General features: G+C 46.3%; 1 protein-coding gene and 1 non-coding gene across 8 annotated transcripts in view; both read left to right on the top strand.

Moving 5' to 3' along the window:
* Positions 1–27,514, top strand: part of LOC148021706 (uncharacterized) — a 165,509-nt gene that overhangs the window by 61,310 nt on the left and 76,685 nt on the right. The window lies entirely within an intron of this gene.
* LOC148021707 (U6 spliceosomal RNA) lies at positions 12,371–12,473 on the top strand. The gene has a single exon (XR_015694512.1). It is a non-coding gene; the product is annotated as a U6 spliceosomal RNA (small nuclear RNA).

Below are 27,514 nucleotides of genomic sequence, written 5' to 3' on the forward strand. Positions count from 1 at the left end.
AAAGGGGCACGGGTTTTGGGGCCAAGATGGTGTCCAATGTCCAAGATTATATGGTAAAATGTGTGCATTTCACTTTTGTGAATTTGTTAATTGTTGTAAATAGTGCTTAATCAGGTTATTTACCAACCTATCTGAGGAGGAAGGTTGGTTTAAAAGGAGTGGTGGTAACAATTGTAGCAAGTGAAGGCGTACCCTCATCACTTAAGGCAACTAAATAGCCAAAGAAAGGCAAAAGGACTCCTAGAAATGATGTCTCTCCTAGGGAGTGTCGGTAGCTTTGGGAGGACTGGTAGTGAGGTGAATTTCACCAATATATCCACTCTTGTAGAAGGTGGGAGAGATGTGATGTGTTCTAATACATGGTGTATGGGGTTCCATCCTTCTGAGTGTGGTTTTACTTTTCATTCTCTTTAGTAGTACGGTACATAGGCTAGATTGGACATCCTTTCAAACCGTTATCCTTTGGAGAAATAGCACGTCCTTTCAAACTGTTATTCTTTGGACCTAGAAATTATTTATCACCTAATGGATGCCTTTGAGGCATTGCGTGCTCGTTTTCCCTTGCGATTTAATGAGTCTTTGTTGTTGCATGATCAGTTCTTAGGGAACATGCAACAATTGATAGCTTTATTTGCTTAACAAGTCCTATTGGAGGGTATGGATGCATGGCCAATCTTTTGGGATAATGCATGTGCTTTGTTTAGAGCATATGGGATTCAACAATCATCTACATTCAGAGTTGAATTACAGCACTTACAATTTTTATTGGAGCATTTTGTGACTTTGCAACAAGGTGGTGACACATTTGATGAATTGATCATGTATTCAAAATGGTTGAAATGTATAGTTTAGGCTTTTCATGATGAACAATAAAAATATAAATTGTTGGCCCGCTTAGATGCTTTGTATGATAGCAATTGCCAAAGTCATTGGTTTTCTGTTCGCCTTCGCCAAAAATACGTGCGCAAGGATATCTTGCGCTTGTTGGATATGCTGGACATTGTGGTTGTGAAGAGATGCTCTAAACACAAAGACAATACCAATCGTATGACAAAGCACAAACTGATAACACAGAACCAAGTTAGGGCTAGGGTAACTTAGAGACAATGAATGCATAAAATAATAAAGTGAATGATTGCTGAATATACAATGCTCATGCAACAAACACACTATACAGTGAGTGAATACTGTACTACGAACTCTTGTGTCTCAAGGATTAGGGCAGGGGTAATGAGCTGGAGAGTGTGTTGTACTCCGAAAGGATCTTGAAACGTAGCAAGGCAGCTTTTGGATGTCGAACACCAGCAAACACAATAGTATAAGTGCTGGATTTGATGCAAATGGCAGAGGAGAGAGAATATGCAGTAAAGGCAGAGTGAGGAGAGAGAAAACAGCAAAACCCAGCATGTGAGGGCTGAGCAACAGCTGGAGGAGAGAGAAAACTGCAAAATGCAGCCAGTAGAGGCTGGTGGTTAGTCTACAGAAGGTGGCGAGAGTCGGGGAGAGAGAAAATCTGATTGGTGACAGCTCTAACAGCAAAACACAGGCAGGATGATGACGTGGTAGGCAAGCGGCAGCAATGAAACACATCAGCTGCAGTCGCTCGGTTGAGATCAGCTCTGAATAGTGTGTAGAAGGCTGGAAATAGGCTAGATTATTGTAGACAGCAATGACCAGCTTGGACTGTGATGTCCTCCGCGTATGGGGTGTGGGTAGCAAGCTGAAAGACTTGAAATTTGCAAAAGCGGGATTGGAAGAGTGGAGGGCAGATTGCCTATTCATTGAAAGTTTGGAAGCCCCCACTTAACTCTCTCGGACTGCGCCCCATTTTAGGGTTTAAGTAAAGTAAGCCTAAAATAGGCATAAAATAAGTCGTTTTGGGGCTGTTTAAGTGGCTAATGACATTTCTCAGCTAAACACCCCCTCTCATGCCCAAAACTGGGCTAGAAAAGTGGGCCAGGCTAAAGTTTTGTTTACCCTAAGGTGTCCCACTCCAAAGTAGCCAGGATTGGTAAATTCCTCTTATTTCTTGCCTTTGCTTCCATGGATGCAAAAATCATTGCAAGAACTAATCAGCCCGTACACTTCATGCTTTGGAAGAAGCAAGGAAATCAGCTAGGTCAAGTGTGGGTATCTAGGCAACATGTGTAGGCCCTACACTTTATGCTTTGGAAGAAGCAAGGAAATTTGCTAGGTCAAGTGTGGGTATTGGGTCAACATGCTACTATGCCAAAATGGTTAGGTGGTGTTTCTTTGTTGGATGTCAAAATTCACATGAAGGCTTTGTAGTTTGTTCTTTAGCCATCCTTATGTGCTTAGCTTCATCCTTAGACATGTATTACCAAGTTTTTTTGAGGATATTGGCATTTCGTATGGATGCACTACTTTGCCTCTTGATGGAATGTTTGGAATTTGACACAACCATTGAAAAAGTCAAAATCTTTTCTTCTTACTCACTTGATTCCATTGTGGCAAGAGATTCCTTCCTTGAATGTTTAATGCCCTCTTGATTTTAGATAGGAAGAAAATTCTTTACAAGTAGAGGTTTTTTGGCCATGTCTAGGTTACTTGATTGGCTTGACAAGCACATGCAAAGAGAGAAATTTAATAGGACGATGAGATTGGGCTTGAAGACTATTCACGATGTTGTTATTCCAGGTTAGTCTAGGGTTTATTCTTTTTGCTATATTCCTTAGTATGTTGAGGTACCTTGAGGTTATAGGTTGATTTAGTTGACCTTGGAAGACCTCTTTGGAGGCACTCTTCCTTGCGTGATTCTCAGCCCTTATTGCCGTGGTTGGATTGAGCTTTTGTGAAACCAACGGACTTTCTCAAATGGTCAAGCAATTAGATGTACTATAAAATGGTTGAGGATAAGAGAATAAGAGATGGGTCGCCAAAAGCAAATAAAGGTTGGTGTGTTTGTGACAGTAGATGTAAGAATTTGCCAATTCTGGGCAATGCCCATGTAATTTGTGCGGTATGGAAACAAAAAAGTCCAAGAAATAGGAAAAATGTCATTATTGCAAAAGGTTGGTCATTATATGAGGAATGCAAGAAACGATTGGCCAAAGAAAAGGACTCCGGTTTTGTTGTCCAAGAGGCATCAGCCAGCAAATCTTCTGATGATGATGCTACAGTCAACTTTGTAGAGGAGGACTATGTATTTCTTACATGCAGTTTTGATTCTTCAATGGTTGATTCAGCATTTGATGGTGCTGAAACACAGAATACGTGGTATTTTGATAGTGGGGTGTCTTGTCATATCACTTCTTGGAAGTGTCTCTTCACATCTTTGCATTCATCCCCTGCAAGAAAGCGTGTTACATGTGCAAACAATAATAATTATGATGTATGTGGCATTGGTTCAATCATGACTACTCTTGCAAATGGTTTCGATTTCATGCTTGTGGATGTTTTATTTGTGTGTGGCATCACAATAAATTTGTTGTATATATTTGCTTTCAATTAGCATGGCTTTCAAGTCATCTTTGAATTAGACAAATGCATTGTCAGAGATAGAGAGATGGATTATGCACTTAGGCTATTCGGCACCCTATATAAGGGTCTCTTCTTGTTGGATATGTATGATAGATAGTTTCATGATGGTCAAGTAGTTAGTACTCTTTCCTTCACAATGCAGAATGCAAAGCTATGGCATGCCCGCTATGGATATATGAGTTTTGGCAGCTTGATGACCCTTCAGCTGTGTCATTTGGTAGATGTATTGCCTCCAATGGAGACCCCACCTCTCTGTGCATGCGAGGGATGTATTTTGGGTAAAATGCATAGTTTTACTTTCAAGAAGGATGATGCAGTTCGTGCTGTTCGGAAAATGTAGCTTATCCACTCCAATGTTTGTGGTACCATGAGGACTCGTGAACTTGGGGGTCATCTTTATTTTGTCACTTTTATTAATGACTACTCTCGGTATACATGGGTGTATGGGCTGAAAGCAAAATCTGATGTGTTTATGCATTTTAAACATCTTGTTTCAAAGCTTGAGATTGAAATTGGCTTGAAAGTGTAGACTCTTCGCATGGATAGAGGGGGGGGGGGGGGGGGGACATGTCTCGTGCTTTTGAGACATTTTTGCTTGAAAATGGCATCATGCATCAAGCCATTGTTGGGATGACACCTTAGCAAATTGGTGTTGCTGAAAGGAAATAGAGCAAAGGGTTTCCGCACAAGTTTGGGCTTGAGAGCCTTCAGTATGTGAATCATGTCTTAAATTGTGTACCTACCAAAACTCTAAAGATGATCACCCTGTTTGAAGCTTGGGATGGCAAGAAACCCAATGTTGATTGCTTTTGGGTGCTTGGATGCATAGCCTATGCACATGTTGCAAAAGAGCTTCGTGGAAAGCTTGATGACAAAGTTGTGAAATGCATTTTTATTGGCTGCAGGTTGGAGAGCAAGGTCTATCATTTGTACGATCCATACACAGAGAATGCATTTATTGGTTGCGATGTTATATTTGCTGAAAATGCTGAATTATCATATGATTTGTTTGAGATGCTAGTCACCCATGACATTGGTGATGACTTTGAGGGTCTTCAACTTTCTTAGGAGTTTGTGCGTGCTATTAATGGCCGAACAGACATATTACAATAAGCTGTTGCTGCACCACATACTCCCGAATGGAAGATGGTGTATAACATGAAAGGGTTGCTTGACAGCATTTTTTAATGGGGATCTACATGGGGATATTTATGTTTCACAACCTCCAGGGTTTGTAATTAAGGCAAAAGAGTACACGGTTTGCAAATTGCATAAGGCTCTTTATGGTCTCAAACACACTGCTCTTGCATGGTACTCCAAAATTGATGCTTATTTGGCTAGCAAAAGGTTCAAAACTAGTCCAATTGCTCCCACTCTATACATTAAGAATGAAGGGGGGGACTTGCTTCTTTATGTGGATAACATGTTGCTCACTAGACTTAAAGATGATAAAAGTGTAGATTTCAAGGCTGAATTGAAACATGCATTTGCTATGTTAGATATGTGGTGTCTATGTACTATTTGGGGATTCAATTCATCCAAAGTCAGTATGGCATCATCATGTCATAGTCACAATATGTGGACAAGCTTTTACATAGGTTTACGTGCAAAATTGCAAGCCTATGTGCAGTCATATGGAGCTAGGCTTAAAGCTGTCTATTCATGGTGGCGAAGAGATGCTTGCTTGACATTGCAATTTACAGCCAGGGCTGTTATCTGTCTTATTTATCTTTGCATTACATACCCTGACATTCAGTATGTAGTATCTTAGGTGACTAGGTATATACACAACCACAAACCATACATTGGCAAGCTATAAAGTAGATCTTCACATATTTGCAAGGTACTCAATCACACGCATTATTATTTTGCTGGGCGGGAGACTTATATCTAGAGGCTTACAATGATTCATAATGAGCTAGTGATTCGAATACTAGGAAGTCTACTTGTGGATACTGTTTCATTCCAAGCAAATCATGGATTTTTTGGCGGAGTAAGAAACAGCCTATGGTAGCTTCTTGGTCTTGTGAGAGTAAGTACAGGGCAGCCTTCACGGTAACAGTGTAATGTGTATGGCTGCATAGATTATTGGTTGATCTACATACACCATTGGAGGGTCCTACACCCATTTCTTTTGATAGTCAGAGTGCTATTGCAATGGGATGTAACCTTGTGTTTCACGCTCACGTGAAAGACATCGAGGTGCATTACCACTATGTTAGAGAGAGATGCTATGCAGGAGAGATCAACTTGATGTATGTACCCACAAAATATACCCACAAAGGAAAATGTTGCAGACATTCTCACCAAAGCATTATCATGTGAGAAGTTTGAGGCTTTTCGAAAGTCGTCAAGCTTATTACTTTTTGGTGATTGATCATCCTTGTACTTCGTCACATTGCATTGCAAGGGGTGTTAGAATTTACCAATTTTGAGGAGTGTCCATGTAATTCGTGTGGTGTGGACACTTATTCAAGTATCAATGTAGTATGTGTGCACCTAGTGTCTTAGAACATTAAATTACTTATACCATGGTCTAGTGTAAGTAAACCTAAGTCTAATTAGTTTGGTGAAAGACTGGTTAGGTCAACCTATGACTTAAATTGGAGTTGTATTTTCACTCTATCTTTCGGTTCAGCAAGTACACTACTCTCTTGCTGCAGCCCACTCACTATCATTGTTTCTCGTTTCTCTCTCCCCCATAGCTGGTGCCATTTCTCACAGTCGAGTTAAGTGGTGTGATTTGGTGCTTCATCGATGGAAGTTTAAGCTTTTGTATCAAGGAAGAGTTTTCATTTGGAGGCTTCTTATTGGGGGTCTTCCCACTGGTGACGTGTTGCATGTTTGCAAGATATTGAAGGACAAATGTATTTTTTGTACTACTTGTGATGAAACCTATGCTCATATTTTCATCTCTTGCCTAGTTCTTGTTCCGCTTTCTTAGATACTAGGGATGCTGGCACAATTGGACCACTCGGAATGCCTTTCTTTTCGATTCGGCCTCTAATGTTCCGGGACACATTGCCAGGCTTAAAGGTCTCTTGCATTGGCAGATAGATCTCATTCGGCACTTTGACTTGCTCCCTTGGGAAGACTTACTTCCTTGGCATATGGCGATTTCCTCTGCGTCTTTGCCATGACTTGTGTAACTCTTTCGTGGTTTTGTACTGACATTTTATACACGTTGGCTTAGAGCTATCGTGGATCTTGTAATCATGTAAACTTGTACATTTTTTCGTAATTAATATAATTACCTTTTAGGGAGAGAGAGAGAGAGAGAGAGAGAGAGAGAGAGAGAGAGAGAGAGAGAGAGAGAGAGAGAGAGAGAGAGAGAGCTATTAAAGTGGTGATACAACATGGCTGGTCTGGACATGGATTTAATTGACCAAACGGTGGCAGCCCTTGGTCCGGATTCTAAAACAGAGGAACGAGAGGATATGGTTCTTTGCACAAAGGAGATGCCACCTGGTCTTGACTTCCAGCCTGCGGGCAAACGCACCAAGCATACTCTGGAAGATACAATGGATCATCAGGATCATTGGGAACGTTCTTATGCTCAGGTTGCTTCTGATTCTGTGGATTCTCAGGTTGTGGACTGGGAGCATTTGGTGGAGTTTGCCAACACTCTGCTTGGTGATTATGTTCAACATAATCTTGCAGCATTTTCAGACTCTAAAACTGAAGATGTTCTGGAAGCCACTGTGGATCCCTAAAATGTTTTGCGCTCATTCTCAGTGTTTTATGAACGTTATGTTATACTCTTCTTCACTGGTAGGATCCTAGTGCTTTCATATATTCGCCAGTGGCTGCAAAGTCTACTACAAGGGGAGTGTGTTGAAGAGATTTTTGTTGGGTCTCGAGGCTTTTATGAGGTGCTGTTGAAATCCGAGATGCATTGTGCCGATTTGCTGACTAAACTGCCATTATTCTTTGATCGCCATTTGGTCCATGTTGTGCCATGGTGCCCAATGGCAGATTTTCAGCGCTTACTTCAACATGAATTCCCGATGTGGGTTGAGGTGGAAAACTGTCCGGTTGTCTTTTGGCCATTGTTAAAGGATGCCATGGCCGTTGTGGGCACTGTTTTGGTCCCCCTGAGCCTAAGGGCCATGAATCGTAACCGTTTGTGTATGTTATGGGACATTGCTCAGAGAAGGCCTCCTTGGTTACGTCTTAACTGCTCTGGCATGCATCCTTCGTACTTTTGTCTGAAATGGGGTAACTTTGTAGGGCATTGTTTTTCGTGTGGAAAATTGGGGCATTTTATGGCCGAATGTCCAGCAAAGCAACCGACTTCCGATGTTGAGCATGTTTTGCCTCCCAGGGAAGATATGGTGCTTGATGCTCCGTCACAGGATGCGACCCAGCGACCTAAAGTTTTGGATAAAGGGAAACAACATGTTTAAGGCTTGGATTCCCGTGAGAATGATTGGGTAGATGTACGTGCCGAAAAAGGTAAAAGGTTTGATGCTGGCATGGCGAATACTGTGCCTAATGCTTCACAAGATTCCTTGCGTATTTATACGCGGAGGTAAGACATGTTGTTGTCAGAGCACCCTTCTCATGCTATGGTTTCTTCTGTTCCTCGCAATCAGCCCACTAGGAAAGTATATACGTATGGTCCGAAGGGCCCACCTGCTAAGTTGGCTTTTGATGCTAGAGGTAATGTGATTACCCCATGGGATCGGTGTTATCCGCGTTCCATCCCCAAGTCAGTGGATACACCGTCTACCTCTAAATTTGCCCGTCGAAACTCTTTTGCCGTGTTGGCTGATTTTTTGGATGAGGGAGTCCTTGACATTCTAGCAGAAAAGGTTAAATCGAGGCAAGCTTTGTCTCATTCCTGATCTTCTTTTTGAATATACATGAAGATAGCCACGTGGAATGTGCGAGGCATTTGTTCTCGCAATAAGCGGCATGCCATGTGGAGTTTATTGCATGAAAATCAGTGGGATGTCTTGTGTGCTGTTGAGCACGAGTCATGGCGAAGCAGGAAAAGTTGTGGATTGCCATGGCTTTCGCTTGTTTTATGTAGGGACACATGCCATGCATTATTCTGGTGTGCTTATGATTGTACATGAGAAATATCAACTTGTTTTTATAAAAAATGATGTACATGTTCGTTTTGTGGTAATTGAAGTTTTATTTGAAGAGGAGATCTTATGGTTACTTGGGCTCTATGCTCCAAATGACCCTTTATCCTGCGGGGATCTTTGGAATACTTTGCAGACCTCCTTGTCACTTGGCTGACGGGGTTTCTTGATGGGGGGATTTTAATATATGTGTTGATCCTTCAGAGTCTACATCATAGCATTCGATGATGGATACTCCGGAAAGCCGTGTGTGGAATGCGTTTGCCCTTGCCGTACTTAAGCAAGATCTCTGGTCATGGCTACACCCTTCTTCTACAGGGTTTACTTTTTATTCTGCGCAGTATACATCTACATGGTCGCGGTTGGGCTGCATTTACATCATGCAGGATGATGCTTTTCTTCTTGAGATGCTGGTAATGAAAGTGTTGCAGCAATATGTCTTGTCGGACCATTTTCCTCTACAGCTTGAGATGCTTGTTCAACCCATTGCACCTTTTAAGCAATTTCTGGATCGACTCCCTTTGCATTTCAACTCGTCTTATTTGAAGCATTCAATCTTTTAGGGTTATATGCAGCAATTGATTGATAGATTTTTATTGGACTTCCCCTTTGAGGGCAATGCTTCTTTTGAACGATTGCTCTCTAATGTGCAGTGGGTTGTTCGGCAGTATGGGATCCATCATGCCTCTCTTTGTTGGCGGTGTCGACATGCAGTGGAGGAATTACTGGTTTTGGTTTGTTCTCTATTGGTGCAGACTCCAGATGATGTATTTTTGCTGCCATTGGCGATGCGTTTGGCTGATCTTCTTAAAGAGTTTCAGTTGAAATCTTATCAACAGGCCAAATTGCAAAATTTGACTGAGAATTTGCAAGATAGTGCTTGTTAGACTCATAAGTTCTTTCTTGCTCTTCATGCATCTCCCGCTCGAGAGAATATGACTGCAGAAGGTCAAATGGTCTCTAATCCTCAGACTATTGTGAATATGTGTAGGAATTATTTTCTAGACCTTCTTGGTTCTACTCCTTCACCGTTTGACCAAACTACTCTTGCTCCCTTAGTTTTCTATGATTTGGTCCGTAATCAGGTTCCACATGACATGCAAACTACTTTGGAGACAGATATTTGTGAGGCGGAGGTTATGGATGTTTTGTTACACTTGCCCAAGGATAAAAGTCCTGGTTGGGATGGTCTCACCAATGAATTCTTTGAGGCTTTTGCTACCAGTTTGGTGAAACTATTGACGGCTATGTTTCAGCAGGTTTGGGAAAGGGGGTTCATGGCTTCCTCATGGAAAGGAGTAAAACTGCTTCCAAAAGTTCCTTCGCCGTCTATGTTGAAACATTGGCGACGAATTTCTTTGATGGGTTCTATGTATAAAATCTTTTCCAAAGTAATGGTGAATCGGCTCTATAAGCATCTTCCTGCCATTGTACATCCTCTTCAATATGGTTTCATTAAGGGCCGAAACATTTTGCATAATGTCTTGAATGTGCAAATGGCTATTGACTATGCAAGGCACTCTAATGAGGAGGTGGTATTTATTCATTTGGACCTGGAAAAGGCTTTTGATTATTTAGACTGGTCCTTCATTGCAGAACTTATGTCTACTATGGGCTTTGGTACTCGGATGGCTCGTTTGATCTACACCATTAGTGTTGTGGCTTCTTCGCGAGTTATGCTGAATGGTGGTGTTACTGAGCCTTTTGTCCTTGTACGCTCTGTGAGACAGGGTTGCCCTTTGAGTCCTCTCTTTTTTGCCCTTGCAACTCATCCGGTTCTTTCAATGTTATCTCATATGGCAGCTTCTACTCAGTTGGCTGGATTGTCTCTTCCTTTTGGACAGCACTTTATTAGTCAATCCTTTGCTGATGACAGCTTTATGATTTTGCGTGCGGACAAGGATAATCTTCGTAAAGCATTAGATGTTTGGACTCTCTTTGGTCATGCTTCTAGTCTTCATATCAATGCTTTGAAATCAGCCATTCTCAGTTGCACGGAGTCAGATTTGCAGCCACTGGATTGGCAGGAAATGGTTGTTCCCCGTGGTTCCATTTTCAGGCATCTTGGGTACCCGTTGGGTGTTGATGTTCGGCTGAAGCAACTACTAGAGTGGATTTCACAGAAACTGATAGCTAAGTTTCTGTATTGGAAGTCGTAGGCTTGGCCCTTCCATGTTCGCCTCAAAGTGGCTCAGACAATTATGTTGCCACTCACATATTTCTTGCCATTGCTGCGTTGGACTACTACTACATTGAATGCTCTTACTCAGTACATTCGTTTCATGTTATGGAAGGACTCCTTGCATGCACGCATTTCATGGATTTCTTGGTTGCATGTGTGTACCCCCAAATGCATGGGTGCTGGGGCTATTTTGGATGCCGAAACTCATATGTTGGCACTTTGTTGGTCTCTTTTTTGTGCCATGTGCTTGGATTATCACCCGTGGGTCTTTATAGCCCGTTATTTTCTTGAGGATCACGGGCTTGTGCATGGTAATACCCAAATTCGGAGCTGCTGGTGGCATGTTCTTAATGCAGACTCTCGGTTTTCTAGTCCTTAATCATCCCTGCTTGCTCACTTGGTATGTTCTTGGAAATTGGTTCTCTAGAAAGCTCAATGGCATCCAGTGGAGGACCGCTTAGCTACTAACTCTTTTCAACGGGAACTGTTGGCAACCTTGCAATTACTTTCTTGGGAAGGCAAACGTGAGCTCAGACCAAAATTTAATCGCATGGCTCGTTTGGGCTTGACTTTAGTTGCAGATGCCACCCTTGCCAGCGGCAATGTGTTTATATCGTTTCGTATAGCCAGGAGGCTTTTCAGGATCCCTCATGGATACCGTGACTTATGGGGTCGGCTTTTGATGGTACTCCAAAGTAGACAACCCTTTCCTGCCCTTGCTTTGGATCGTCCTTGGTAGGACTGGGACCTTGCAGGCCGGCTGAATTTAGAAAAGGCCTCAGCCAACCAAGTGTATCATGTTGTGATTAAAGATCATCAATGGCTACTTATGAAAGCTAATACTGTATGGGGTTTGCGTAAATCTCAGTCATGGTGGATGGTAACTGTGATGGTGGGCTGGTTGAACAAGACACTTTTCAAATGCAAGGTTTTTCTTTGGAAGGTGATGATTGGTGGTCTTCCTCTTGCTTCAGCCCTTTCCAAGCATCGAATCTCTAACGGCAATTGTTTCTTTTGCACCACCAGTGTGGAATCGGCCCGTCATCGATTTATTTCTTGCCCTCTTGCTAAGAAAATCTGGTCACTCTTATCGGCAGTTTGGCGAGCAGTGGTTGGTTTCTCGTTAAGCCCTTTTGACTGGGTTTTTGCGCGGCCCAAATACTCCACACCGGCTCAGTCGCATATGAAGATCTTGTTTCACTTTCTTAGATACTGGGGCTGTTGGCACAATTGGACCATTTGGAATGCTTTTCTTTTTGATTTAGCCTATAATGTTCAGGGACATATTGCTAGGCTTAAAGGCCTTTTGCATTGGCAGATAGATCTCATTCGGCACTTTGACTTACTCTCTCGGGAGGACTTACTTCCGTGGCATATGGCAATTTCCTCTGCGTCTTTGCCATGACTTTTTGTAACTCTTTTGTTGTTTAGTACTTTAGAGAGAGAGAGAGAGAGAGAGAGAGAGATTTTACACACAATGGTTTAGAGCCATCGTGTATCTTGTAATCATGTAAACTTGTACTTGTTTTTTCGTAATTAATACAATTACCTTTTATGAGAGAGAGAGAGAGAGAGAGAGAGAGAGATTAACATCGTCTCTTCGGAGACATCTGATAAAATTGGAACGATACAGAGAAGATTAGCATGGCCCCTGCGCAAGGATGACACGCACAAATCGAGAGAGATTAACATCTGCAAAAGACCAATGTGACCTATGAGACAAAAACCAATACATCTATATCCAATGTCATCTCATCATAGTAAAGCTAAAGTGAAGTAACATGAAATAAATGTATCCTAATATGAGGCTGAGATCTACTAAAATCAAAATGAATCTAAAAATTGAAGACCATATCTATATATTTATATGATATCTAGCTAGAGTGGTCCATCTCTTAGAATATCCATTGTGAAATGGTCTAGGGCTGCTCTACTAATGTGTCGAGGGGTGAGTTTCCTTTGTCTTGCAATAATGGCTTTGATCTGATTATGGTATGGGCCTCTTAGATGTTGGCTAGGTGGTCTGGGTTGTGCTCTGCAAAGTGCAATGTTCGAATCTAATGTGACTCTGTAGCATGATGTATGTATGGTCTGAATAGATGGAGCTGGATTTGCTAAGCGAGTGGTACCTGTGGAATTTGATCTGTGAAAGAAGTCTTTCATTGGCCTCTGCATGGGTCCTTTTGGGTGGGGTGGTCTCCTATCTTGTAACAAGGTTGTGCGTTGCCTTTGGAGCTCCACGAGGAAAAGCCCTAAGCATCTTTGGTCCTCATACTCCATGACATGTTAAAGAGGACCGAATCCATCACAGAAGAGATAGTGTTATCTCCCTTGTATATCATAGTAGATTGTGCATCTACATATGTAGTGTTTCTCCGTCTCTGGCTCTCGACTGCAGATTGACATATACTCTCCTTTGTTGTAATATCCATCCATCTGCCTGTCTCTAACCACAGCTGGGGGGAGGAGATATGTATCTGTCCAATAGCAGCTGACATACCATGGGAGAGCCCGAGAGGTGTAGAAAATGATCCCGGTAATGCTCCATTCTGGATCCTAGAGGGAGAGGTGGCTGGATCCAAGTTCTCCTTGTTTCCACTCTCAAAATGTCAGCTCTAATAACTGAATTCAGCTCATGTCGGGTAAGGGGGAGTTTAGGGCGATCCAACCTATAGTCAAATGGGGGGAGCCAATTGATGTGTAGCCCATGTAGGCTCATCCATGTTGTCATCTGTGAGTGCCAACAATTTTTCCCCCCTTCTTGTGCTAACTTTTTGGAAGAGGTCAATGCCAATCTAGAGTATCCATGATGTGGGAGCTCCCATATCCAATGTATGAATGTCACTGCTCTGAAGAGTGCCTCTACAACCATGGGTGTTGCCCCTAGCTCCACTCTGATGATAGGGTGTGGTGCAGAGGCCTTACTTCCGATATACGTGATATCATCATTATTAGTGGTCACTCTATGCGATCCTAGCCATCGTAGTGTTCTCTCTAGGCATGTGTGATCAGTGAGTGGGGTCAGTCGTCTACGAGAGAGAGAGAGAGAGAGAGAGAGAGAGAGAGAGAGAGAGAGAGAGAGAGAGAGAGAGAGAGAGAAAGTTATATTAACGTCTACAACAGGCCAAGTTGGCCTATGAGACCAAAATGTTGCATACAAATGTCTGGGAGATTTCAAAAGTCCCAGTGAAGCTAACATTTATTCTATGTTGAACTAAATTGAGTAGGTACAAAATGATATCTGGACTAGATACAATCTAGAGGTACTCCCAGTGCGGTGTGGAACTGCTCCTGGGGTGTTCATCCTAAGATGTTCTGCATGGGTCGGTCTAGCGTGGAGAGGCTAAAGCGGCGGGGCAGGGCCCTCCGATGGCGGCGTAGTATCCCTTGTATCTTCGACCAGTGTCTTCTGCAGGGACGGGGGCCGGCGGGGTGTGGGCGCCGGGCTTTACCTCTCGCTGTGGCTATTTCTAAGGTGGCCCCCGGGGGTCGGGAGGCCGGTTGGGCTGGTGGGGGCTCGGTGATGGGGAGGGTAGCTGGTATTTGGTAGAAGTCGTTGAGTGTGCGTTGGTTGGTGGCTCCTTGTCTTTGCTCCGTGGTTCGTAGGAGGTGGTCTTTGTGGCGTCGTATTTCCAGTAGAAAGAGCCCCAGGCATCTTTGGTCTTTGAATTCCATCACCTTGGGGAGAGAGAGAGAGAGAGAGAGAGAGAGAGAGAGAGAGAGAGAATGTGTGTGTGTGTTTGTGTGCATGTCGTGTGTGCCAACTGATTGCTGCCGCCTTGTTATAGTCCGTTCACCACTTGCGTGCACGTCACCTCCTGCTCACCATTCCTGCTTGCACAATAGCTTCCTGCAGGACAATTGCTTGCACGACACTTGTAGTCGCTTGTCCTTGCAAAGAAGGAAGAGCTGAGGAAAGAGCGTGAGCATCTGCAACGGCTGTTGTCTAGCGTGAAGGCACCTCTCTCCTACGTGTCTTGTCAGGCATGTTTGGTGCCTTAGTCTGTACCAACTTTGGGCAGATTGCACTGTGCGTCTGCTTGCTACTGCGCCTTGTGCCCTTGCCCATGGGAGGTCCTGTCACACTTTTTCTATTCAAGGTTAATACCCCTCCATGGATTGTGTTGACCTCCCTCTTGTGGCTGGAGACCCGGCCATGGATGCTGAAGATGACCCAATTGAAGTAGATATGGTCCTTTGCATTGATGAGATGGCTTTGTCACCTCGTGATGATCAGCCTTCCATCAAATGCTGCAAACATGAAGAATGTTCTGTTGTCCTTGAGGCCCTTGATGCGGGTGATTCTCCGCTACGTTCGTATGCACAGGTGGCCTCTCCCTCGTCAGATTTGCAAGAGCCAAATTGGGAGCAGTTGTTAGAGTTTGCTAACTTTCTTTTGGAGGAGTAGGTCGAGCATAATCATAGAGATAATCCTGCCAACAAGAAGGAAGAGATTTTGGATGCATGGTTGAATACTTAGGAGGTTCTTTGCTCCTTTTCTGCCTTTCATGAATGAGGTATTATTCTCTTCTTCACAGGCCAGATTCCTATCCTCACCATGATTCGTTAGTGGTTGGTATCTCTTCTTCAGACTGATGGTGTGGAGGAGATTTTCACTGGTCTGCATGGCTTCTATGAGATTGTGCTTTGCTCTCCCTCGGCACGAGACTTTCTTCTCCATCAGTAGTTCCTCTTTTTTGATAAACAGCTGGTGCATATTGTTCCTTGGCGTGCAATGGCAGATTCTCATTGCTTGCTCAAGCAGGCATGTTCAGTATGCGTGGAAGTGGAGCATTGCTCGGCTGTTTATTGGGCCCTTCTCAAGGATGCGATGGCAGCTGTGGGTCACGTCTTGGTGCCCCCTAGCTTGAAGGCAGCCAACAGAAACATGCTGTGCATGCTTTGGAATATAGCTAGAGAGAGGCCCAACTGGTTGTGCCTCAATTGCCATGGTATGCAACCTCTTTGGTTTTGCCTCAAGTGGGGTACTTTTGCTGTGGACATTGTTTCTCTTGTGGCCAACTACGGCATTTCTTCGCTTGTGTCCAGATAGAAAGACTACTGTGGTGGACCAGCCTATGGATAAAGAGGTAACCATTGCCCCTTGTCTTGCTAAGCAATGGATCAATGCCCCCAGCCAGACTCAACCGAAACCACCAGCTCCTTCCTCAAATGATCGTCCCTGGCAGGACTGGGACCTTGCAGGTTGGCTGATTTTGGAAAAGGCCTCAGCTAACCAGGTGTATCATCTTGTGATTAAAGATCATCAATGGCTGGTTACTGAAGCTAATTCTGTATGAGGATTGCGTAAATCTTAGTCATGGTGGAAGGCAACTGTGATGGAGGGTTGGTTGAACAAGACACCTTCAAATGCAAGGTCTTTCTTTGGGGGTGATGATTGGTGGTCTTCCTCTTGCTTCAGCCCTTTCCAAGGGTCGAATCTCCAAGGGCAATTGTTTCTTTTGCAGCACCAGTGTGGAATCGGCCCGTCATCGATTTATTTCTTGCCCTCTCGCTAAGAAAATCTGGTCACTCTTGCCAGCGGTTTGGCTAGCAGTGGTTGGTTTCTCGCTAAGCCCATTTGATTGGGTTTTTTTACAGCCCAAATACCCCACACCGGCACAGTCGCATATGAAGATCTTGTTTCACTTTCTTAGATACTTGGGCTACTGGCACAATTGGACCATTCGGAATGCTTTTCTTTTTGATTCAGCCTATAATGTTCAGGGACATATTGCGAGGCTTAAAGGTCTCTTGCATTGGCAGATAGATCTCATTCGGCACTCTGACTTACTCCCTCGGGAGGACTTACTTCCCTGGCATATGGCAATTTCCTCTGCGTCTTTGCCATGACTTTTGTAACTCTTTTGTTGTTTAGTACTTTATAAATATAACATCCATTACGAGAAAAAAGGAAAAAGAGAGCAAGCTTTTGGCCTTGTCTCCTGCTGTGTGCCCCGCCTAAGGTTCCCTTCTCAGCCCTGTGTAGCAATTCAGCGTGGTGAATTTGCAGGTACATGACCCTGCACTGACAACCCTACACGCAGAGAGGAGATTTGTTCTTCCCTATCGCGATCTCTAGATGGAGATGGAAAACGGTTGAAAAGACTTCTCAGTTCAAGACTGATGAGATCACCAGCAAACTGACAACCTGCTTCCGAGACAACTTGCTTGACTGAGGAATTGCAGACTCACAACCTGGGCAAAGGGTTTGAAGGCACATCATGAGGTCTGTTGCACAAGTGCAGTCCAGCACAGCCTAGCTGCATAACTGGTGCAGTATACACATAGGGCTTGAAGACAGAGACAGGTTCTGTACAGACTTTGAGACAGGCAGTCAGGATTGAGAACAGATCTTGTAACTAGCACAAAGAGAGAGAGAGAGAGAGAGAGAGAGAGAGAGAGAGAGAGAGAGAGACCAATCCTCACTGGAAAGTCTGAGCTATGGCTGCCTGGAGGCTCTTCATTCACAGACGTCATACAGCACAACAGCTCGCCTTTCTCCTTCAAGAGTGAAGATCCCTCTTCCTCGCGCGCTCGCGTTCCGCTCAGTTGCTGCCCGACGTGACGTCGCTCGCCTGACGGTCCGTTGCTGCTCGCTGGTTACTTGCGCCTCCTCAGTCCCGTCGCCGCCTGCAGTTCCGTTCAGCCTGGACCTTCGTCGTGCTTGCTCCCTGCGCCGTCAACGTCACCCATCGCGCCTGGTTCCTGACGCCCTACGCCTGTCGCCGCCCACGCCTTCTTCGCCTGGCGCCCTGTCCGTAGCCGCCTCTGACGCTCTGCTTCAAACGCCCTATCCATGGCCGCCCTTGCTGCCCTGTCCCTTGACCTGACGGATCCCTGCCCGGCACCTCAGCCTGTCCCGTCCTGCCGTTGCGACCGACAGGCTTTGTTTCGCCCTTCTGCCCCTGCACGGTGACAGGTACAGCTTAGCTGTTATTAGCTGTCTTTGCAGAGTACACCCCGGGACAGCGCCTCTGTACAGACCAGCGGGCGAGAGAGAGAGCGGAAGAGAGACAGGGTCAGTCCTCCTTCAAGATCAAATTGTCACACGATGGCTGGTTTGGATCTGGATTTCATAGACCAAACAGTGGCAGCACTTGGCCCGGATTCTGATGCTGAGGAACCTGAGGACATGGTTCCGTGCAACGAAGAGATGCCCCCTGGTCTTGACATTCAGCCTGCGGGTAAACGTACCAAGCATACTTCGGACGAGATAGGTGTTCCTCAGGATCGTTCCTATGCTCAGGTTGCTTCGGATCCTGTGGACTCCCAGGATGTTGACTGGGAGCATTTGCTGGAATTTGCCAACACGTTGCTTGGCGATTATGTTCAACATAATCAGGAAGCCTTTTCCGACTCAGCACCTGAAGATGTTCTGGACGCCACCGTCGACCCAAAAACTGTCCTACGCTCCTTTTCAGTATTTTATGATCGCGCTGTGATACTCTTCTTCACTGGTCGAATCCCGCTGCTTTCTCGTATTCGCCAGTGGCTGCACAGTCTGCTACAAGGGGAATGTGTTGAAGAGATTTTTGTTGGCTCCCGGGGGTTTTTTGAGGTTCTATTGAAATCAGAGACGCACCGTGCTGCTCTCCTGTCTAAATTGCCTTTATTTTTTGAACGCCGGTTGGTTCATGTGGTTCCATGGCGCCCAATGGCAGATTTTCAGCGTTTGCTGCAACGTGAATGCCCTGTGTGGGTAGAAGTGGAAAATTGCCCGGCTGTTTATTGGCCATTGTTGAAGGATGCTATGGCCGCGGTGGGCACTGTTCTCGTCCCTTCCAGTCTCCGGGCAATGAATCGCAACCGCTTGTGTATGCTATGGGACACTGCAAGAAAAAGGCCTGCTTGGTTGCGCCTCAACTGCTCGGGCATGCATCCGTTGCACTTTCGATTGAAATGGGGAAATTTTGCAGGGCATTGCTTTTCCTATGGACAGTTGGGGCATTTTATGGCTGAATGCCCAAAACAGCAACACACCTCCGATGTTGGCCATGCGCCGCCCACGGAAGATATGGTGTGTGATGCCCCGTCGCTGGATGCTATTCACCAGCACCAAGTTCTGGCCAAAGGTAAACAACAGGTTTCGGGTCTGGATTCCCGCGCCACTGATTGGGTGGAAGTACGTGCAAAAAAAGGCAACAGGGTTGTTGTTGGCATGGAAAATACTGTGCCTACTCCTTCACAAGATTCCACGCGTACATATATGCGCAGGAAGGAAATGTTGTCTTCCGAGCGCGCTGCTCCTGCTATGGTTTCCTCTGCCCCCCGTCATCAGCCCGCTAGAAAAATGTATTCAGATCGTCCAAAGGGTCCCCCTGCTAAGCTGGCATTTGATACCAGAGGTAATGTCATTACCCCGTGGGACCGTCATTACCCCCGATTCAACCCCAAGCCAGCAGATATGCCATCTACTTCCAAATCTGGTCCTCAGAACTCTTTTGCTGTGTTGGCGGATTTCTTGGACGAGGGAGTCCTGGACATTCTTGCTGACAAAGTCAAATCGAGGCAAGCTGTGCCTCGTACCTGATTTGGTTTTAACTACACATGAAAATAGCCACGTGGAATGTGCGAGGAATTTGTTCTCGCCACAAGCAACATGCCATGTGGACGGTATTGCATGAAAATCAGTGGGATGTCCTGTGTGCTGTTGAGCATAAGAGTCACGGTGAAGCCGGAAAAGTAGTGGATTGCAATGGCTTTCGACTGTTCTATGCAGGGACACAGGCCATGCATTATTCGGGAGTGCTCATGATTGTACATGACAAATATCAGCCTATGCTTATTAAAAATGATGTTCATGGCCGCTTTTTGGTGATTGAAATTTTATTCGAAGGGGAAATCTTATGGTTACTTGGTCTCTATACTCCGAATGATTCGTCATCTCGTCGGGAGCTTTGGCAAACTTTGCAGACCTCCTTATCACTTGGCAGACGCGGCTTCTTCATGGGGGATTTTAATATGTGTGTGGATTCTTCCCAGTCCACATCGGAGCATTCGGTAATGGACGCGCCCGAAAGTCGTATGTGGCATGAGTTGGCTCTTGCTGTTCTTAAGCAAGATCTCTGGTCCTGGCTACACCCGTCTTCTACAAGGTTTACTTTTCATTCGGCCCAGTATGCGACAACATGGTCGCGACTGAATCGTATGTATATCATGCAGAATGATGATTTTCTTCCCGAGATGCTCAACATCAAAGTGTTGCAGCAATATGCTTTGTCAGACCATTTCCCGCTGCAGCTTGAGCTGCTTGCACAACCAATTGCACCCTTCAAGCGATTTCTGGACCGACTCCCTTTGCGCTTCAACTCATCTTACCTGAAGCATGCACTCTTTCAGGGCTATATGCAGCAATTGATTGACAGATTCGTCTTGGATTTCTCTTCTCAGGGCACTGCGTCTTTTGAAAGATTGCTCTCTAATGTGCAGCGGGTCGCTCGGCAGTATGGAATTTATCATGCCTCGCTTTGTTGGCAGCGTCGCAAGGCAGCAGAGGATCTGCTGGCTTTGGTTCGTTCTCTGCTGGTGGACACTCCGGATGATGCATTTCTGCTCGCACTGGACATGCGGGTGGCTGATCTTATTAAAGCATTCTAGTTGAAATCATATCAGCAAGCCAAACTGCAACATCTGACGGAAACGTTGCAAGATAGTGCATGTCAGACCCATAAGTTCTTTCGAGCTCTCCATGCCTCTCCTGCTCGAGAAAATATGACCAGACTCGAGGGTGCAGAAGGCCACATTATCCTGGATCCACAGACTATTGTGCATATGTGCAGGAATTATTTCCGTGACCTTCTCGGTTCCATCTCTCCACCTTCGGCCCAAACTACTCAGGCCCGTTCGGCTTTTTATGACCAGGTCCGCAATCAGCTTCCGCAGGACATGCAATCTACTATGGAGTCCGATATTTGTGAGGCAGAGGTTATGGACGTCTTGTTACACTTGCCTAAGGATAAAAGCCCGGGGTGGGATGGTCTCACTAATGAGTTCTTTGAAGCTTTTGCTACCCAACTGGTGAAACCATTGCAGGCTTTGTTCTAGCAGGTGTGGGAAACGGGGATCATGCCCTCCTCGTGGAAAGAAGGCCTTATTAAGCTGCTTCCAAAAGCTCCTTCCCCATCTAAGTTGACACAGTGGCGCCCAATTTCTTTGATGGGTTCAATGTACAAAATCTTTTCCAAAGTAATGGCGAATCGGCTCCATAAGCATCTCCCGGCCATTGTGCACCCTCTACAGTATGGTTTTATTAAGGGCCGAAATATCCTACACAATGTATTGAATGCCCAACTGGCAATTGATTATGCCAGGCATTCCAATCAGGAGGTCATTCTGATTCAACTGGACCTGGAAAAGGCTTTTGACTATCTAGACTGGTCTTTCGTTGCTGAACTTATGTCTGCTATGGGCTTTGGTCCGCGGATGTCTCGTCTCATATACTCTATTAGCGCTGCAGCGTCTTCGCGGGTCATGCTGAACGGAGGTGTTACTGAGCCATTTGTCCTTGCCCGCTCTGTCAGACAAGGGTGCCCGTTGAGCCCTCTATTTTTTGCCCTTGCAACACATCCAGTTCTTTCGATGTTATCTCATATGGCAGCCTCTTCTCAGTTGGCAGGACTGTCGCTTCCTACAGGATAGCACTTCATTAGCCAATCCCTGGCAAATGATACTTTTATGATTTTGCGTGCGGATAGGGATAACCTTCGAAGAGCATTGGATGTCTGAGAGAGAGAGAGAGAGAGAGAGAGAGAGAGAGAGAGAGAGAGAGACCTGAAGAGATCGCGATGGATCGTCGGCTGCCTGAGCCCCCGTCGCCCGAGTCCCCGTCGTCTGCCTGAGCCCCCGTTGCTTGGACCCCCGTCGTCTGTCTGAGCCCCCGTCGTCTGCACCCTCGTCGCCTGAGCCCCCGTCGTCTGCCCGCGTTACGCCAGTCGCCGTCGGCCTCTGCTCGTCTGCGTCCGCAGGTACGCGTCTTCGCCTGGATACCTCTGCGCGTGCCCGTGAGCGAGACAGAGCTCGACAGAGAGGAGTCGAGAGAGCGAGCGAGTACAGCCCCTTCGTCAGTTGTCCCGTCAGCCGTCTGCTCTACGTCTGCTGCCCGCGGGTGCCTGCCCTCTGCATCTTGCTATGCAGCGACAGAGAAAGGGAGCCCTAACCTGGCAGCACGTGACTGCAACCCTGCACAGCTCTGAGATCTGATCTGCTCCTGTAGAGAGAGAGCCCTCCGGGACTTGCACAGAGAGCGAAAGAGAGAGAGCGAGGGAGCGAGTGAAAGTGAGAAGACAGCAGTATGGCTGGCCTGGATATGGATTTTCTCGACCCGATGGTGGCAGCCCTTGGCCCTGATTCCGATACAGAGGAGCCGGAGGATATGGTGCCATGCACGGAGGAGCCGCCTCCGGGTTCTAAACTGCCGCCTGCAGGCAAACGCGCCAAGCATACTTCAGACGAGCCAATGGGTCCTCAGGACCGTTCCTATGCGCAGGTTGCCTCTGAACCTGTGGATTCGCAGGAAATTGACTGGGAACATCTGCTGGACTTTGCCAATACTCTGCTTGGCGATTATGTCCAGTATAATAATGAAACTTTTTCTGCTGCGGCTGCGGATGATGTGCTGGAAGCCACGGTGGACCCAAAATCAGTCTCGCGGTCCTTCTCGGTGTTTTATGACCGTGCAGTTATACTTTTTTTCACCGGCAGGATCCCAGTGCTCTCACATATTCGCCAATGGATGCACCATTTATTGCAAGGGGAGTATGTTGAGGAGATCTTCCTTGGACCTCGCGGCTTTTATGAGGTGCTGTTGAAATCGGAATCGCATCGAGCTGAGCTCCTGTCCAAGTTGCCACTATTCTTTGATCGCCGCCTGGTCCATGTGGTACCATGGCGCCCTATGGCTGACTTCCAGTGTCTGCTTCAACGAGAATGCCCGGTGTGGGTGGAAGTGGAAAATTGTCCAGCGGTATACTGGCCATTGTTGAAGGACGCGATGGTGGTTGTGGGCACAGTGCTGGAGCCTCAGGGCTATGAACCGAAACCGTTTATGCATGCTATGGGATACGGCCAGGAAAAGGCCTGCGTGGCTTCGCCTCAATTGTTCTGGCATGCATCCTTTGCATTTTCGCCTGAAATGTGCAATTTTGCCGGACACTGCTTTTCATGTGGTAAATTAGGGCATTTTGTGGCCGAATGCCCGGAACGGCAACCGTCTTCTGAGGAGGCGCAGGTTGTGCAGCCCAAGGATGACATGGTGCTTGATGCCCCGACACAGGAGACCCTTCAGCCACCTACTGTCATGGATAAAGGCAAACAACAGGTCCGGGGTTTGGATTCTCCTAACCCTGACTGGATTGAGCCACGACAAAAAAAAGGTAAAAAGTTGGACGCAGGCCTGGCAGATCTTGGGCCTAATGCTTCCCCGGATTCCGTGCGCACATACACGCGCAGGAAAGACATGGTCACCTCACAGCAGGCTGCGCGTACTATGGCCCCGTCCGCCCCCCGTCATCCGTCTTCAAGGAAAGTCTATTCAGAGGGCCCCAAGGGCCCACCTGCTAAGCTGGCATTTGATGCAAAAGGTAATGTGATTACACCTTGGGATAGGCGTTATCCCCGCCCTACTCCCAAGGCAGTGGATTTCCCTTCTACCTCTAAAGCAGGTCGCCCGAATTCGTTTGCAGTATTGGCTGATTTTCTGGATGAGGGTGTCCTGGATGCCCTTGCGGAAAAGGTGCAATCGAGGCAACAGGCGCCTCGTTCCTGACTTCCTTTTTTTGAAAATATATGAAGATTGCCACGTGGAATGTGCGAGGCATTTGCTCTCGCCATAAGCAACATACCATGTGGTCTGTCTTGCATGAGAACCAGTGGGATGTATTGTGTGTAGTGGAGCACAAAAGTCACGGTGAGGCAGGAAAAGTTGTGGATTGCCATGGATTCCGTCTGTTTTATGTAGGGACACCTGCTAAGCACTATTCGGGCGTGCTGATGATTGTCCATGAGAAATACCAGCCTGTTCTTGTTAAAAATGATGTGTAGGGCCGCTTTCTGGTAATCGAAGTCTTATTTGAAGGAGAGATTTTATGGTTGCTGGGACTCTATGCTCCGAATGATCCCGCATTCCGACGGGATCTATGGTCGACTTTGCAGGGCTCCATGGCACTTGGCCGCAAGGGGTTTTTGATGGGAGATTTCAATATGTGTGTTGACTCTTCTCAGTCCACCTCAGGGCATTCGGTAATGGATATGCCAGAAAGCCGGGTGTGGAACTCCTTTGCTTTGCACGTACTTAAGCAAGATCTTTGGTCGTGGCTTCACCCTTCTGTTTCAGGTTTTACTTTTCATTCCGCACAATATGCAACCACTTGGTCGCGATTGGACAGAATGTATATCATGCAGGGGGATGATTTTCTTCCCGAGATGTTGGAGATGAAGGTCTTGCAGCAATATGCATTGTCGGATCATTTCCCCCTCCAGCTTGAGATGCGGGCACAATCTATTGCACCTTTTATGCAGTTGCTGAATAAGCTCCCTTTACGCTTCAACTCCTCTTATTTGAAGCATCCAAATTTTCAGGGTTATATGCAACAATTGATTGAGAGGTTCTTATTGGACTTCGCCTCTGAGGGCTTGGCTTCGTTCGCATGCCTGCTCTCTAATGTGCAGCAAGTTGCTCGGCAGTATGGGATTCATAATGCCTCTCTTTGTCGCCGACGTCGACATGCGGCAGAGGACTTATTGGCCTTGGTCCGTTCCTTGCTCCTGGACTCCCCAGATGATGATTTTCTGCTGTCCCTGGAGCGGTGTTTGGCCCATCTTATTCAAGTATTTAGCTTGAAATCTTATCAGCAGGCCAAGTTACAAAACTTGACTGACACATTGCAAGATAGTGCCTGCCAGTCTCATAAGTTCTTTCGCGCCTTGCATGCTTCTCCGGCTCGCGAAAATATGACTCGACTCCAGGATTCGGAAGGTCGCATGGTCACTGATCCGCAGACCATTATCAATATGTGCAGAAATTATTTTATGGATCTTTTTGGTTCTTCTTCCTTGCCATCTAGCCAGGTTACGCATGCCCGCTCGGTCTTCTATCATCTGGTCCACTAGCAGGTTCCATTTGATATGCAAGCCACTTTGGAGGCGGATATTTGCGAAGAGGAGGTTATGGATGTCTTGTTGCACCTGCCTAAGGATAAAAGTCCTGGTTGGGATGGTCTCACTAATGAATTTTTTGAGCACTCGGCCACGCAGTTGGTAAAGCCATTGGTGGTCATGTTTCAGTAGGTCTGGGAAACAGGGGTCATGCCTTCTTCATGGAAAGAAGGCCTTATCAAACTGATTCCCAAGGTCCCTTCGCCGTCAAAGCTGCAACACTGGAGACCAATTTCGTTGATGGGCGCGATGTATAAAATCTTTTCCAAAGTGCTGGCAAATGCTTCACAAGCACCTTCCAGCTATTGTGCACCCTCTCCAATATGGTTTCATTAAGGGCCGCAACATTTTGCATAATATCTTAAATGTGCAAATGGCTATTGACTATGCGGGGCACTCCAATCAGCAAGTGGTCTTGATTCAATTGGACCTGGAAAAGGCGTTTGACTGTGTGGACTGGTCTTTCCTTGCAGATCTTATGTCTGCTATGGGCTTTGGTATCCGGATGTCCCGATTGATCTACACCATTAGTACTGAGGCTTCTTCAAGAGTTATGCTTAATGGTGGGGTTACAGAGCCATTTGTCCTTGCACGCTCGGTCAGACAGGGTTGCCCTTTGAGTCCTCTCTTCTTTGCCCTGGCGACTCACCCGGTCTCCTCCATGGCGGCTTTTGCCCAGCTGGCAGGGTTATCTCTTCCTTTGGGGCAGCACTTCATTAGTCAATCTTTGGCTGATGACTCCTTTATGATTTTGCAGGCGGACAGGGACAACATTCGCAAGGCATTAGATGTTTGGACGCTCTTTGGTCAAGCCTCTGGTCTTCGCATCAATGCCTTTAAGTCAGCCATTCTCAGTTGCACGGAGCCGGATTTACAGTGATTAGGCTGGCAGGGCCAGGTGGTTTCCCGTGGCTCCATTGTCAGGCATCTTGGATACCCATTGGGGGTGGATGTACGGCCAAAGGACCTGCTGGAGTGGATTTCACAAAAACTGGCCGCGAAGTTTATGTATTGGAAGTCGCAAGCCTGGCCGTTCCATGTCCGCCTCAAAGTGGCTCAGACAATTATGCTACCAATGCTGACGTATTTCCTGCCACTACTGCCATGGACGCCCACTACTTTGAAGGCTCTCACTCATCCCATTCGTTTCATGCTATGGAAGAAAGATTCACTGCAGGCAGGCATTTCCTGGATTTCATGGTCACATGCATGTACCCCTAAGCGCATGGGTGGTGGAGCTATTTTGGATGCAGAAACTCATATGCTGGCTCTTCGTTGGTCTCTTTTTCGTGCCATGTGTGTGGATCATCACCTGTGGACCATCATAGCCCGTTACTTTCTTGAGGACAGTGGGCTCCGCCAGGGTAACACACGGCTTCGGGCCTCATGGTGGCATGTCCTTAATGCTGACTCTCGATTTTCCAGTCCCTCTTCCTCTTTGTTACTGCACTTGGTCGGCTCTTGGAAAGCGGTGCTCCAAAAGGCCCGTTGGCATCCTGTAGGGGACCGCTTGCAGACTAATTCTTTTCAGCTGGAATTATTGGCAGTATCCAGATTACTTTCATGGGAAGATAAACATCAGCTTAGACCAAGATTTAACTGCATGGCCCGTTTGGGTGTGACTTCGATTGCGGATGCTACCCTTGCTACTCGCAATGTCCTCGCATCGTTTCGGACTGCTAGGAGACTTTTCAGGATCCCGCGCGGATACCGTGATTTATGGGGGAAGCTTTTGTCGGAACTTCAGGGTAGGCAACCCTTTCCGGCCCTGGCTATGGATCGCCCTTGGCAGGACTGGGACCTTGCAAGCCGGTTGAGTCTGGAAAAGGCCTCTACTAATCAGGTGTATCATCTTCTCATTAAAGATCACCAATGGCTGGGTGTGAAAGCTAATACTGTTTGGGGCCTGTGGAAATCACTGTCATGGTGGCAGGCAACGCTGATGGAGGGATGGCAGAATAGGGCACCTTTCAAATGCAAGGTCTTTTTGTGGCGGGTAATGATTGGTGGTCTTCCTCTTGCCTCGGCCCTTTCCAAGCGTCGAATCTCGAATGGCAATTGTTTCTTCTGCACCACTACGGCGGAATCGGCCCGACATCGTTTTCTTTCTTGCCCGCTCGCCAAGAATATCTGGTCTCTCTTGTCGCAAATCTGACGCGCAGTGGTGGGGTCCTCACTGACTCCTTTCGATTGGGTTTTTGTGCGCCCAAAGTATCCCACACCGCCACCATTAGATATGAAGATCTTATTTCACTTTTTCAGATACTGGGGATGCTGGCACATTTGGACCACCCGAAATGCTTTTCTCTTTGATTCGGCCTCTAATGTACCGCGACATATTGCAAGGCTTAAAGGGCTCTTGCATTGGCAGCTAGATCTCATCAGGCACTCTGACTTGCTCCCTCGGGAGGATTTGCATTCCTGGCATTTGGCAATTGCCTCTGGGTCCTTGCCATGATTGGTGTAACCTTTTTAGTATACTAGTCGGGGGATTTCCCACACGTTGGCCTACGGCCCTCGTGTCTCTTGTACTCGTGTAATCATGTAATCTTGTACTTTTTTTCGTAATTAATACAATTACCTT

Source organism: Lygodium microphyllum, chromosome 17 (assembly GCF_053477565.2).
Source record: "Lygodium microphyllum isolate KBCC chromosome 17, Lygodium_microphyllum_v1.1.10, whole genome shotgun sequence".
Taxonomy (NCBI): Eukaryota; Viridiplantae; Streptophyta; class Polypodiopsida; order Schizaeales; family Lygodiaceae; genus Lygodium; species Lygodium microphyllum.